The 12,911-nt window shown below is 46.2% G+C and overlaps 1 protein-coding gene across 2 annotated transcripts in view; it reads right to left on the reverse strand.

The window, feature by feature from the left end:
• The window catches only part of MAP3K10 (mitogen-activated protein kinase kinase kinase 10), a 244,245-nt gene that overhangs the window by 115,145 nt on the left and 116,189 nt on the right, over positions 1-12,911 (reverse strand). The gene's annotated exons all lie outside the window — the stretch shown is intronic.

Here is a 12,911-nt window from a genome sequence, read left to right on the forward strand (position 1 = left end):
GTGAAATACAGACCATCAAAAATGTGCAGCAGGATGTAATGTAATGTAATCCAACCACATAGGATGTAATGTATATTATTTCCGACTCTAATTGATGCCTAAACCCGGGATTATTCTGAAGCATTTACATAGTTTTGAAACCGGTATAGGATTCAGCACAGAAAAGTCTGTTCGAAAATACGTTTCTCCATCACTAATTGAGCAATACCAAGTAAATGCATGCTACAAAAATGGAGAATCCCAATCGTCCTGCCAAAACTTAGTTAATTTGTATCTAATGCATGTTTGTTATGCTGCCGATCACTAACTCCGAAACCTAGAAGAAACTCAAGAATAACAGAAAGGCAAGCTGTAAAATAAAGAAAGAGCACCTAGCACAACAGAGACAAAAAGTGTTCAGATAGAAAGACCTTGAAAGATCTGCTTTTTAGAGTTACTTTATGTCGACCCATTAAAAGGTGGATCCGGTGTGAAATGAGGGGGTTCCTAGGCATCCTCAGTCAATGGCTCCAAATGCAGGGAAGGCGATCCTTGGCTACAAAAAGCGAGATGACTATCTTCCTAACACAAAGTAGTGTATGTAATGACTACCTTGCCTTTTTAGCTCCAGCCTAACCCACAAAAATCTGGTCATCAACCATGTGCTGTTGCAGGTGGTCAATGGTGGAAGATATTGCACTTATGGAGCCCAGTCTATGCAGAGGTTCCCCCTCCTTCGTTGGGTGTAAAGGAAGGAAGAATGAAGGGAGAGTAGTAGACTGGGCTATATGGAATGCAGAAACCACTGTAAGCAAGAAAGATTGGCAGACACAAAGAACCAACTTATCCAAGTAGAAATTTGCGCTGCGAGGTGTGGACAAATTGATAGGATCTGAAGTTCACTAACTGTACCAGGTGAAGCAGATGCTACCAAAAAACTGTCTTCAAAGCTAGAAGTGGAACCAGGCAAATGTGCATTAACTGTAGCCAGTGGCAGGCCCTGCTAAGCAAAGAAAAATGCAAATTGCAAGATGTCAGAAAGGAGAGATTTAAAGAGGTTGATGACTCTTAACTCTTACCACTAAACAAACTTGTTTCAGCAGCCTACCTAGATGGATTTTGTAGACTACTCTATGGCTGCCAAGCTGATGTCTGTGCCTCATCAGAAACAAATAAGGGTTGTAACTGGTAAACATTAATCTCCTTGTGTGCAGCCACAGTTTATGGGGCAGAGGAAGACCTGACCACCTTGCAGCAAAAGCAGGTCCATTTTGGGAGCAGGTTACTGAATGCTAACTGCCAACATACAGCCATATCAAACTCTTTTTACCCAGTCTAGATCAATCAAATTCATCTGCACCAGACACTCCTGCACTTTCTTCAGAACTTTAGACATACCCAGGATTTTAAGGGATGCATACAGTAGGCCCCGAAACCAGTCAAACCTCAAGGCATCTTACAAGGATTCATTAAGATGGAAATGTATTGCACAAAACTAACAGCAATTCTTGTTCTTGGCCAAATAGATCACCAAATGGAAACCCAATCTGGGAAAGATCACCTTTATCACTTTTGGGTGAAGCTCCTAGTTTTAGATCTTCCAAGAGGAAGTGCCTGAGAGCATCCACCCTCTGACCGAGGGAGCATGCTATGCGGCGAGTACTTTAAACACTCCACAGTGCTAAGCTCACAACCACAAGTAAACTGCATCCTAGCAGAAGGTCCAGGACCCCACAACACTCAGTCAGTTGAAACAACAGATGGTGCTGGTGGTGTCAGACAGAATTGGATGTTGCAGACCCCAATGATGGAAGGGGTAAAGGCCAAGTTTGTCTAGCCATTGTTTCCAACAATGAAAAATGATCTTGATGATGCAGCCACTGCCTCCACAGATGCCACTGGAACCAAAACACTGCATGAAGCCATGAGGCCCAGCAAGCCCAAACCTGCAGGTAAAGGACCCAAGCTTGAGTCAGACACATTGGAATCATGATCTAAATATCTGCAACCCTCCGGGAAGGAAGCAAGGCCTTCAATTGGGCTATGTTGAGCACAACCCCAAAAAATCAGCCTCTGTGTCGGAATGAGGTTATACTTTTGGATCTTGATGGTACAGCTTATGTTGTTGAGAAGAGCCACTGTCCACTGGAGATGTTCCTGGACCAGAGTGTGGAATCCGCCTTCATCAGCCATTTGTCTAAGTACAAAACTACATGGACTACAGACCTCAGTAATGGGACTGCCATGACCATCAGTATCTGAAACACTGACATCAATCCAAACATTAGGACCTGGAACCCCACCGTGAATGCCATGTACCACTTGTGGGTGGGGAGAACTGGAAGATCTAAATAAGCATCCTGGAGATCCTGGGATACAAATCAATCTCCCAAGCTCAAGGCTACAGAGCTTGGTTTAAGGAACATCTTCATCTTGTTCTGCAGATGAACAGATTCAGAAGGTAGAGATCCATAATGCACTTCATGCCCCCAATCTTTTTGGCGAGCAAGAATTAAAGGAAGTAAAAACCTGTTCCCTTCTACAACGGAGGCACAAATTCTATGGCCACTTTCTCTAGTAAGGCAACAAATTTCACCTTTAGGATGGAGGCATGAGCAAGCGAGCATGCTCTGAAGGAAGGGGGGGGGGTCATCTAGTGGCTCAACCCGGGTGAGGTTGATCAACCGGTGATCTTTAATGGCTGCCTCCTACTAAGTGGCAATATGTGAGGCCCGATTACATCAGAAAGGAAGGGATGAGTCAGAAGGTTTTGGAGGTGACAACCCAGCAAAGGATGGAAGGATTCAATTTGCTGCTGTTAAGTCAAAAGTAGCAATACAATTGCTGTGGTATTTGGGCAGGCTAAGACGGCTGCTATTGCCACGACTACACAGCCCTAGGATGACCATGGAGCTTTCAAATCTATTGGTGGACTGCCATGGAGGGCCCAGGGCATGAGCCAAAGCTCTGAAGTTATTTAAGTGTCCCATGAGAGCTGGCCTTCTGTCTGAAAAACTGCTTTCTATCAAAGAAAATGTCCACAAACGTAGCCTGGACACCTAATAACAATTAGGAAGAATGCATCCAAACATTTGAAGGTACAGTGACAGCTTATTCATAGACCTAGCAATGGTGTCCGCTGTCTAAAAGACACAATCAGGATCGGATTGGATGTACCTAGGCCATCATTCACCAGGTCAGAAAATGGCTTTTTCCTATGTTTTGGCACACTGACAATTATAAGTTTCACCAGTACTCATAGGATGTGGTCACAGTAGCTTAAAAGGTAAGTGGTATTAGCCATGGAGACAGCACAGCTGCTGGGGAGAAATCTTTATGTCCAAGATACCAAATTCCTTTTTTACATACCTGGAAGGGCCGTAGAAAAGGTGTTTGGATGCTCTTTTGAAGACAACTTTTGAACAACCAGACTCACTGGTAACGGTTAGGAGATTAAAAGTTGCAGGTTACGTAAAGTGGGCCTATGGTGTCTGACAATCTGCCTTTGCACTGCTGTACCCAAAAAGGGTTTCTCCCATACAGCGTTTACAGAGTCTTACAGTGCCTCATTAAAAGAGAGCAGGAGCTCCAAAGAAACTGCAGAGGATTACAGATATCCACCAAAATGTTAGGCTTCAATTCTACAGAAGACAGTTTCAAGCCCCCCACCTTCTAAATGACTTATGTAAAGGAAAAAAACATGTTTTCAAGGAAGGTTAGAGGGATCGGAAATATCCACTACTTGTAAGTACAAATACATTTTGGAAACAGCATTTTAAGGTGGGAGGAGGCAAATCAGCTTTTGAATCATCATCTTCTATGGAGCCAAAGGGCCTGATTTAGAGCCAAATTCTCAGACCAGCTACCCACCCTATTCTGAGTCAGATGGACCATCAGTTTTCTGTCGACAGATCCCCCGTTGGCTCTGTCGTCAAAATAGTAGGGGACTGTAGGAGGCTGGACTGGCTTGTAGTGAGTACCAAGGGGTACTTGCACCTTGCACCAGGCCCAGTTATCCCTTATTAGTGTATAGGGTGTCTAGCAGCTTAGGCTGATAGATAATGGTAGCTTAGCAAAGCAGCTCAGGCTGAACTAGGAGACGTGTGAAGCTACTACAGTACCACTTAGTGTCATATGCACAATATCATAAGAAAACACAATACACAGTTATACTAAAAATAAAGGTACTTTATTTTTATGACAATATGCCAAAGTATCTTAGAGTGTACCCTCAGTGAGAGGATAGGAAATATACACAAGATATATATACACAATAGCAAAAATATGCAGTATAGTCTTAGAAAACAGTGCAAACAATGTATAGTTACAATAGGATGCAATGGGGAAACATAGGGATAGGGGCAACACAAACCATATACTCCAGAAGTGGAATGCGAACCACGAATGGACCCCAAACCTATGTGACCTTGTAGAGGGTCGCTGGGACTATTAGAAAATAGTGAGAGTTAGAAAAATAACCCTCCCCAAGACCCTGAAAAGTGAGTGCAAAGTGCACCAAAGTTCCCCTAAGGACAAAATAGTCGTGTTAGAGGGAGAATGCAAGGAAAACACAAATCAGCAATGCAACAACGATGGATTCCTGTCTGAAGGTACCTGTGGAGCAAGGGGACCAAGTCCAAAAGTCACAAGCAGCTCGGAGATGGGCAGATGCCCAAGAAATGCCAGCGGTTGGTGCAAAGAAGCTCTTACTAGGCTGAAGAACTGTGAATACTGCAGGAACGACAAGGGCTAGAGACTTCCCCTTTGGAGGATGGATCCCCCACGCCTTGGAGAGTCGTGCAGAAGTGTTTTCCCGCCGGATGGACGCCAACAAGCCTTGCTACACGCAAATCGTGCGTTTGGCGTTTTTGGACGCTGCTGGGGCCCAGGAGGGACCAGGAGGTCGCAAATTGGACCTGCAGAGAGAGGGGACGTCGAGCAAGACAAAGAGCCCTCACTGAAGCAGGTAGCACCCGGAGAAGTGCCAGAAACAGGCACTACGAGGATGCGTGAAACGGTGCTCGCCGAAGTTGCACAAAGGAGTCCCACGTCGCCGGAGACCAACTTAGAAAGTCGTGCAATGCAGGTTAGAGTGCCGTGGACCCAGGCTTGGCTGTGCACACAAGATTTCCGCCGGAAGTGCACAGGGGCCGGAGAAGCTTGCAAAGTCGCGGTTCCCAGCAATGCAGCCCAGCGAGGTGAGGCAAGGACTTACCTCCACCAAACTTGGGCTGAAGAGTCACTGGACTGTGGGGGTCACTTGGACGGTGTCGCTGGATTCGAGGGACCTCGCTCGTCGTGCTGAGAGGAGACCCAAGGGACCGGAGATGCAGCTTTTTGGTGCCTGCGGTTGCAGGGGGAAGATTCCGTCGACCCACGGGAGATTTCTTCGGAGCTTCTGGTGCAGAGAGGAGGCAGACTACCCCCACAGCATGCACAAGCAGGAAAACAGTCGAGAAGGCGGCAGGATCAGCGTTACAGAGTTGCAGTAGTCGTCTTTGCTACTATGTTGCAGGTTTGCAGGCTTCCAGCGCGGTCAGCGGTCGATTCCTTATCAGAAGGTGAAGAGGGAGATGCAGAGGAACTCGGCTGAGCTCATGCATTCGTTATCTAAAGTTTCCCCAGAGACAGAGACCCTAAATAGCCAGAAAAGAGGGTTTGGCTACCTAGGAGAGAGGAAAGGCTACTAACACCTGAAGGAGCCTATCACAAGGAGTCTCTGACGTCACCTGGTGGCACTGGCCACTCAGAGCAGTCCAGTGTGCCAGCAGCACCTCTGTTTCCAAGATGGCAGAGGTCTGGAGCACACTGGAGGAGCTCTGGACACCTCCCAGGGGAGGTGCAGGTCAGGGGAGTGGTCACTCCCCTTTCCTTTGTCCAGTTTCGCGCCAGAGCAGGGGCTAAGGGGTCCCTGAACCGGTGTAGACTGGCTTATGCAGAATTGGGCACCTCTGTGCCCAACAAAGCATTTCCAGAGGCTGGGGGAGGCTACTCCTCCCCTGCCTTCACACCATTTTCCAAAGGGAGAGGGTGTTACACCCTCTCTCAGAGGAAGTTCTTTGTTCTGCTATCCTGGGCCAGGCCTGGCTGGACCCCAGGAGGGCAGATGCCTGTCTGAGGGGTTGGCAGCAGCAGCAGCTGCAGAGAAACCCCAGGAAGGGCAGTCTGGCAGTACCAGGGTCTGTGCTACAGACCACTGGGATCATGGAATTGTACCAATAATGCCAGGATGGCATAGAGGGGGCAATTCCATGATCATAGACATGTTACATGGCCATATTCGGAGTTACCATGGTGAAGCTACATATAGGTAGTGACCTATATGTAGTGCACGCGTGTAATGGTGTCCCCGCACTCACAAAGTTCAGTGAATTGGCTCTGAACAATGTGGGGGCACCTTGGCTAGTGCCAGGGTGCCCTCACACTAAGTAACTTTGCACCTAACCTTTACCAGGTAAAGGTTAGACATATAGGTGACTTATAAGTTACTTAAGTGCAGTGTAAAATGGCTGTGAAATAACGTGGACGTTATTTCACTCAGGCTGCAGTGGCAGGCCTGTGTAAGAATTGTCAGAGCTCCCTATGGGTGGCAAAAGAAATGCTGCAGCCCATAGGGATCTCCTGGAACCCCAATACCCTGGGTACCTCAGTACCATATACTAGGGGATTATAAGGGTGTTCCAGTAAGCCAATGTAAATTGGTAAAAATGGTCACTAGCCTGTCAGTGACAATTTGGAAAGAAATGAGAGAGCATAACCACTGAGGTTCTGATCAGCAGAGCCTCAGTGAGACAGTTAGTCACTACACAGGTAACACATACAGGCACACTTATGAGCACTGGGGCCCTGGGTTACCAGGGTCCCAGTGACACATACAACTAAAACAACATATATACAGTGAAAAATGGGGGTAACATGCCAGGCAAGATGGTACTTTCCTACACAACCCCCCCCCAAACGAAGGACAATAAGACTAGCCATTACCTGATGAGTCTTCATTGTCTAAGTGGAAATATCTGGAGAGTCCATCTGCATTGGAGTGGCTACTCCCAGGTCTATGTTCCACTGTATAGTCCATTCCCTGTAGGGATATGGACCACCTCAACAATTTAGGATTTTCACCTTTCATTTGTTTTAGCCAAAGTAGAGGTTTGTGGTCTGTCTGAACAATGAAGTGAGTGCCAAACAGGTATGGCCTCAACTTCTTCAGAGCCCAGACCACAGCAAAGGCCTCCCTCTCAATGGCAGACCAACGCTTTTCTCTAGGGGTCAACCTTCTACTAATAAAAGCAACAGGTTGATCCTCGCCCTCAGAATTAAGTTGTGATAGGACTGCCCCTACTCCTAATTCAGATGCATCAGTTTGGACATAGAATTTTTTAGAGTAACAAGGGCTTTTTAGGACAGGTGCAGAGCACATGGCCTGCTTCAGCTCCTCAAAAGCTTTCTGACAGTTTGCTGTCCATAATACCTTTTTAGGCATTTTCTTGGATGTGAGGTCATTAAGAGGGGCTGCAATGGAGCCATAGTTCTTAATGAACCTCCTGTAATACCCAGTGAGGCCTAGAAAGGCTCTCACCTGAGTCTGAGTGGTAGGGGGAATCCAATCAATAATGGTTTGGATTTTCCCCTGAAGTGGTGCAATCTGTTCCCCACCAACAAGGTGTCCCAGATAAACCACCTTACCCTGCCCTATCTGGCACTTTGAAGCCTTGATAGTGAGGCCTGCCTTTTGCAGGGCCTCCAAAACTTTCCAAAGGTGGACCAGGTGATCATCCCAGCTGGAGCTAAAGACAGCTATATCATCCAAATATGCTGCACTGAAAGCTTCCAGCCCTTGCAGGACTGTGTTCACCAACCTCTGAAAAGTGGCAGGTGCATTTTTCAAACCAAAAGGCATTACAGTAAACTGGTAATGTCCTCCAATGGTAGAAAATGCAGTCTTAGGTTTAGCATCTTCTGACATTTTGATCTGCCAATACCCTGCAGTCAAATCAAAAGTGCTTAGATACTTGGCAGATGCCAGTGTGTCTATTAGCTCATCTGCCCTGGGTATAGGGTGAGCATCTGTTTTGGTTACCAAGTTGAGACCTCTATAGTCTACACAAAACCTCATTTCCTTCTTTCCATCTTTAGAATTGGGTTTTGGTACCAGTACCACAGGAGAAGCCCATGGACTGTCAGAGTGCTCAACCACTCCTAGTTCCAACATCTTCTGAACTTCTTGCTTTATGCAGTCCCTGACATGGTCAGGCTGCCTATAGATCTTACTTTTGACAGGTAAACTGTCTCCAGTATCTATAGTGTGCTCACACCAAGAAGTGGTGCCTGGCACAATGGAGAAGAGTTCTGAAAATTGTCCTAGGAGATTTATGCAATTATCTTTCTGCTCAGCAGTAAGACAATCAGCCAAAACTACACCTTCCACAAGAGCATCTTGTTCTGTGGAAGAGAAGAGATCAGGTAGAGGATCACTGTCTTCTTCCTGTCCCTCATCTGTTGCCATGAGCAGGGTGAGATCAGCCCTGTCATAGTAGGGTTTCAGGCGGTTGACATGGAGCACCCTAAGGGGACTCCTGGCAGTGCCTAAGTCAACCAAGTAGGTGACTTCACCCTTCTTTTCAACAATTGTGTGTGGACCACTCCATTTATCTTGGAGTGCTCTTGGGGCCACAGGCTCCAAGACCCACACTTTCTGCCCTGGTTGGTACTGAACCAAAACAGCCTTCTGATCATGCCATTGCTTCTGGAGCTCTTGGCTGGCCTGAAGTTTTTTACTGGCCTTTTTCATGTACTCAGCCATCCTTGATCTGAGGCCAAGTACATAATCCACAATATCCTGCTTAGGAGCTTTTAAAGGTTGTTCCCAACCCTCCTTTACAAGTGTGAGTGGACCCCTAACAGGGTGTCCAAAAAGAAGTTCAAAGGGGCTGAAGCCCACTCCTTTCTGGGGTACCTCCCTGTAGGCAAAAAGGAGGCATGGTAGAAGGATATCCCATCTCCTGCGGAGTTTTTCAGGGAGTCCCATAATCATGCCTTTGAGAGTTTTATTAAATCTCTCCACCAGTCCATTTGTTTGTGGATGATAGGGTGTTGTGAACTTGTAAGTTACACCACACTCCTTCCACATGGCCTTTAAGTATGCAGACATGAAATTGCTTCCTCTGTCTGATACTACTTCCTTTGGGAAGCCCACCCTGGAAAATATTCCCAGGAGGGCCTTTGCCACTGCAGGAGCTGTAGTGGTCCTTAAAGGAATTGCTTCAGGATACCTTGTGGCATGGTCCACTACCACTAAGATAAACCTATTGCCTGAAGCAGTAGGAGGGTCAAGGGGGCCAACTATGTCAACCCCTACCCTTTCAAAGGGAACCCCAACCACAGGCAGTGGGATAAGGGGTGCCTTTGGAGTGCCACCTGTCTTGCCACTGGCTTGACAGGTTTCACAGGACTTACAAAATTCTTTTGTGTCCTCTGACATCCTAGGCCAATGAAACAGTGGTACCAATCTGTCCCAAGTTTTCATTTGACCCAGGTGCCCAGCTAAGGGAATGTCATGTGCCAGTGTTAGGAGGAACTTTCTGTACTCCTGAGGAATCACTAATCTCCTGGCAGCTCCAGGTTTAGGATCCCTATGCTCAGTGTACAAGAGGTTGTCCTCCCAGTAAACTCTGTGTGAGTCACTGACATCCCCATTAGCCTGTTTGACAGCTTGCTGTCTGAGACCCTCTAATGTGGGACAGGTTTGCTGTGCCACACTCAGCTCCTCTCTGGCAGGCCCCCCTTCACCCAAAAGCTCAGCAGTGTCTGCTTCCAGCTCCTCTGGTGTAGGTTCTGCACAGGGAGGGAATTCTTCTTCCTCAGAAGTAGAATCCACTGTAGAGGGAGGGATAGTAGGAAGTGGTTTGCTTCTACTAGCCCTAGCTTTAGGGAGCACTTGGTCCATTGTTCCAGGATCCAAGCTTCCCTGTCCTTTTTGCTTTTTGGCCTGAGCCCTTGTCAAAGCAAAAATATGCCCTGGGATGCCCAGCATTGCTGCATGGGCCTCCAACTCCACATCTGACCAAGCTGATGTCTCCAAATCGTTCCCTAATAGACAGTCTACAGGTAAATCTGAAGCTACCACAACTTTCTTTGGACCAGATACCCCCCCCCAGTTGAGATTTACAACAGCCATGGGGTGGCTTTGTGTTATGTTGTGAGCATCGGTTACTTGGTACTGGTGTCCAAGTATGTGTTGTTCAGGGTGCACCAGTTTCTCAATCACCATTGTGACACTGGCACCTGTGTCCCTGTAGGCCTGGACCTCAACACCATTTATTAGGGTTAGTTGCTTGTACTTCTCCAAGTTATGGGGGCAAGCAACCAAAGTGGCTAAGTCAATAGCCCCTTCAGAGACTAAAGTAGCCTCTGTGGTCTCCCTAATCAGACCAACCCCAACTAAATTACCAAAAGTGAGCCCAGCTACTCCCTTGGATTGGCTATTAGTAGGTTTGCTCCCACCACCACTGCTATTAGTAGGGACACTAGGTGTAGCAGTAGGGGTTGTAGTGGTAGGAGCTGTGGTGCCTTTCTTTGGACAACTGGGATCTGTTGTCCAATGGCCTTTTATCTTACATAAATAGCACCATGGTTTCTTTTCCTTGCTCTGATTAGAGGAGGGTTTGGGCCCACCACCCCCACCAGAGTGTTTTTGTGGGCCTGATGAAGACTCATTTTTAGATTTGTCCCCACCCTTGTCAGAAGACTTACCATCCTTCTTTTTGTTGCCATCTTTGTCACCCCCTGTATGAACTTTTCTGTTCACTCTTGTTCTGACCCATTTGTCTGCCTTCTTTCCCAATTCTTGGGGAGAGGTCAGATCAGAGTCCACCAAGTACTGGTGCAACAAATCAGACACACAATTATTAAGAATATGCTCTCTCAGGATTAAGTTATACAGGCTGTCATAATCAGTAACTTTACTGCCATGTAACCACCCCTCCAAGGCCTTCACTGCCTGGTCAATGAAATCAACCCAGTCTTGTGAAGACTCCTTTTTGGTATCTCTGAACTTGATCCTGTACTGTTCAGTGGTTAAGCCATAACCATCCAGGAGTGCATTCTTAAGAACTTGGAAATTGTTAGCATCATTTTCTTTTACAGTAAGGAGCCTATCCCTACCTTTTCCAGTAAATGATAGCCATAGGATAGCAGCCCACTGCCTTTGAGGGACATCCTGTACAGCACAGGCCCTCTCAAGTGCAGCAAACCACTTGTTAATGTCATCCCCCTCCTTGTAAGGGGGAACTATCTTATGCAGATTCCTGGAATCATGCTCTTTTGCAGGATGACTATGGGGAATACTGCTGCTGCCACCATGGGTATCTAAACCCATTTTCTGTCTTTCCCTCTCTATCTCTAAAGACTGTCTATCCAAATCCAGCTGTTGCTTCTTGAGCTTCAGTCTGGTTTGCTCCACTCTCAATCTATTGAGCTCCCTTTCCAACAATCTGTCATCAGGGTGGGTGGGAGGGACATTTCTAGATACAGAGGTATGATGGGAATGAACAGAAGGAGACCTGTCCCTTACAGAGGGCACCCTAACAGCTTGGCTACCAGTATAATGTGAGAGCACATCATCAGTATGATGTGATTCAACCTCTGTACCAACTATGCTAGACTGTCTAGTAATGGGCAGGCTGAGAATTTTCTTTCCAGAACCTTTTCCTGGGGGAGTCCCTGGATCAGATTGAGAACCATTAGCTACTTTTTCTACAGATTGGGCACTTATGGCCTTATCCTGTACTCTAAGCATATTAATTAACAGTTCTAAGGAAGGATTCTTCCCTACACTCAAACCTCTCTCTATGCAGAGACTCCTTGCTCCTTTCCAGCTAAGGTGATCATATGCAAGTTTGGACAGTTCAACTTTTTGGCCTGTGCCAGACATTTTTAGAGAGAGTTAAAGTGATAGACAAAGAGAAAAAAGTTTTCAGAACTTTTTGGAAAGACAGAAATTTTTTTTAAACTTTTAAGAACTTTTTGAAAGTTTAGAAGTACTTTTCAGCACTTAGAAAAGAGTGAAAAGAGGAAATGCAAAACTTTTTGGCTATGTGTATATACACTGACCTTGTTTTGTATATTTTTCTCTTATGAAAAGTACAATGACAAGAGTGGTAAGTAGTCTCAAGCACTTATCCCACCACTGCACAACCAATGTAGGAGGCTGGACTGGCTTGTAGTGAGTACCAAGGGGTACTTGCACCTTGCACCAGGCCCAGTTATCCCTTATTAGTGTATAGGGTGTCTAGCAGCTTAGGCTGATAGATAATGGTAGCTTAGCAAAGCAGCTCAGGCTGAACTAGGAGACGTGTGAAGCTACTACAGTACCACTTAGTGTCATATGCACAATATCATAAGAAAACACAATACACAGTTATACTAAAAATAAAGGTACTTTATTTTTATGACAATATGCCAAAGTATCTTAGAGTGTACCCTCAGTGAGAGGATAGGAAATATACACAAGATATATATACACAATAGCAAAAATATGCAGTATAGTCTTAGAAAACAGTGCAAACAATGTATAGTTACAATAGGATGCAATGGGGAAACATAGGGATAGGGGCAACACAAACCATATACTCCAGAAGTGGAATGCGAACCACGAATGGACCCCAAACCTATGTGACCTTGTAGAGGGTCGCTGGGACTATTAGAAAATAGTGAGAGTTAGAAAAATAACCCTCCCCAAGACCCTGAAAAGTGAGTGCAAAGTGCACCAAAGTTCCCCTAAGGACAAAATAGTCGTGTTAGAGGGAGAATGCAAGGAAAACACAAATCAGCAATGCAACAACGATGGATTCCTGTCTGAAGGTACCTGTGGAGCAAGGGGACCAAGTCCAAAAGTCACAAGCAGCTCGGAGATGGGCAGATGCCCAAGAAAT

This window comes from Pleurodeles waltl, chromosome 9 (assembly GCF_031143425.1).
Source record: "Pleurodeles waltl isolate 20211129_DDA chromosome 9, aPleWal1.hap1.20221129, whole genome shotgun sequence".
NCBI lineage: Eukaryota > Metazoa > Chordata > Amphibia > Caudata > Salamandridae > Pleurodeles > Pleurodeles waltl.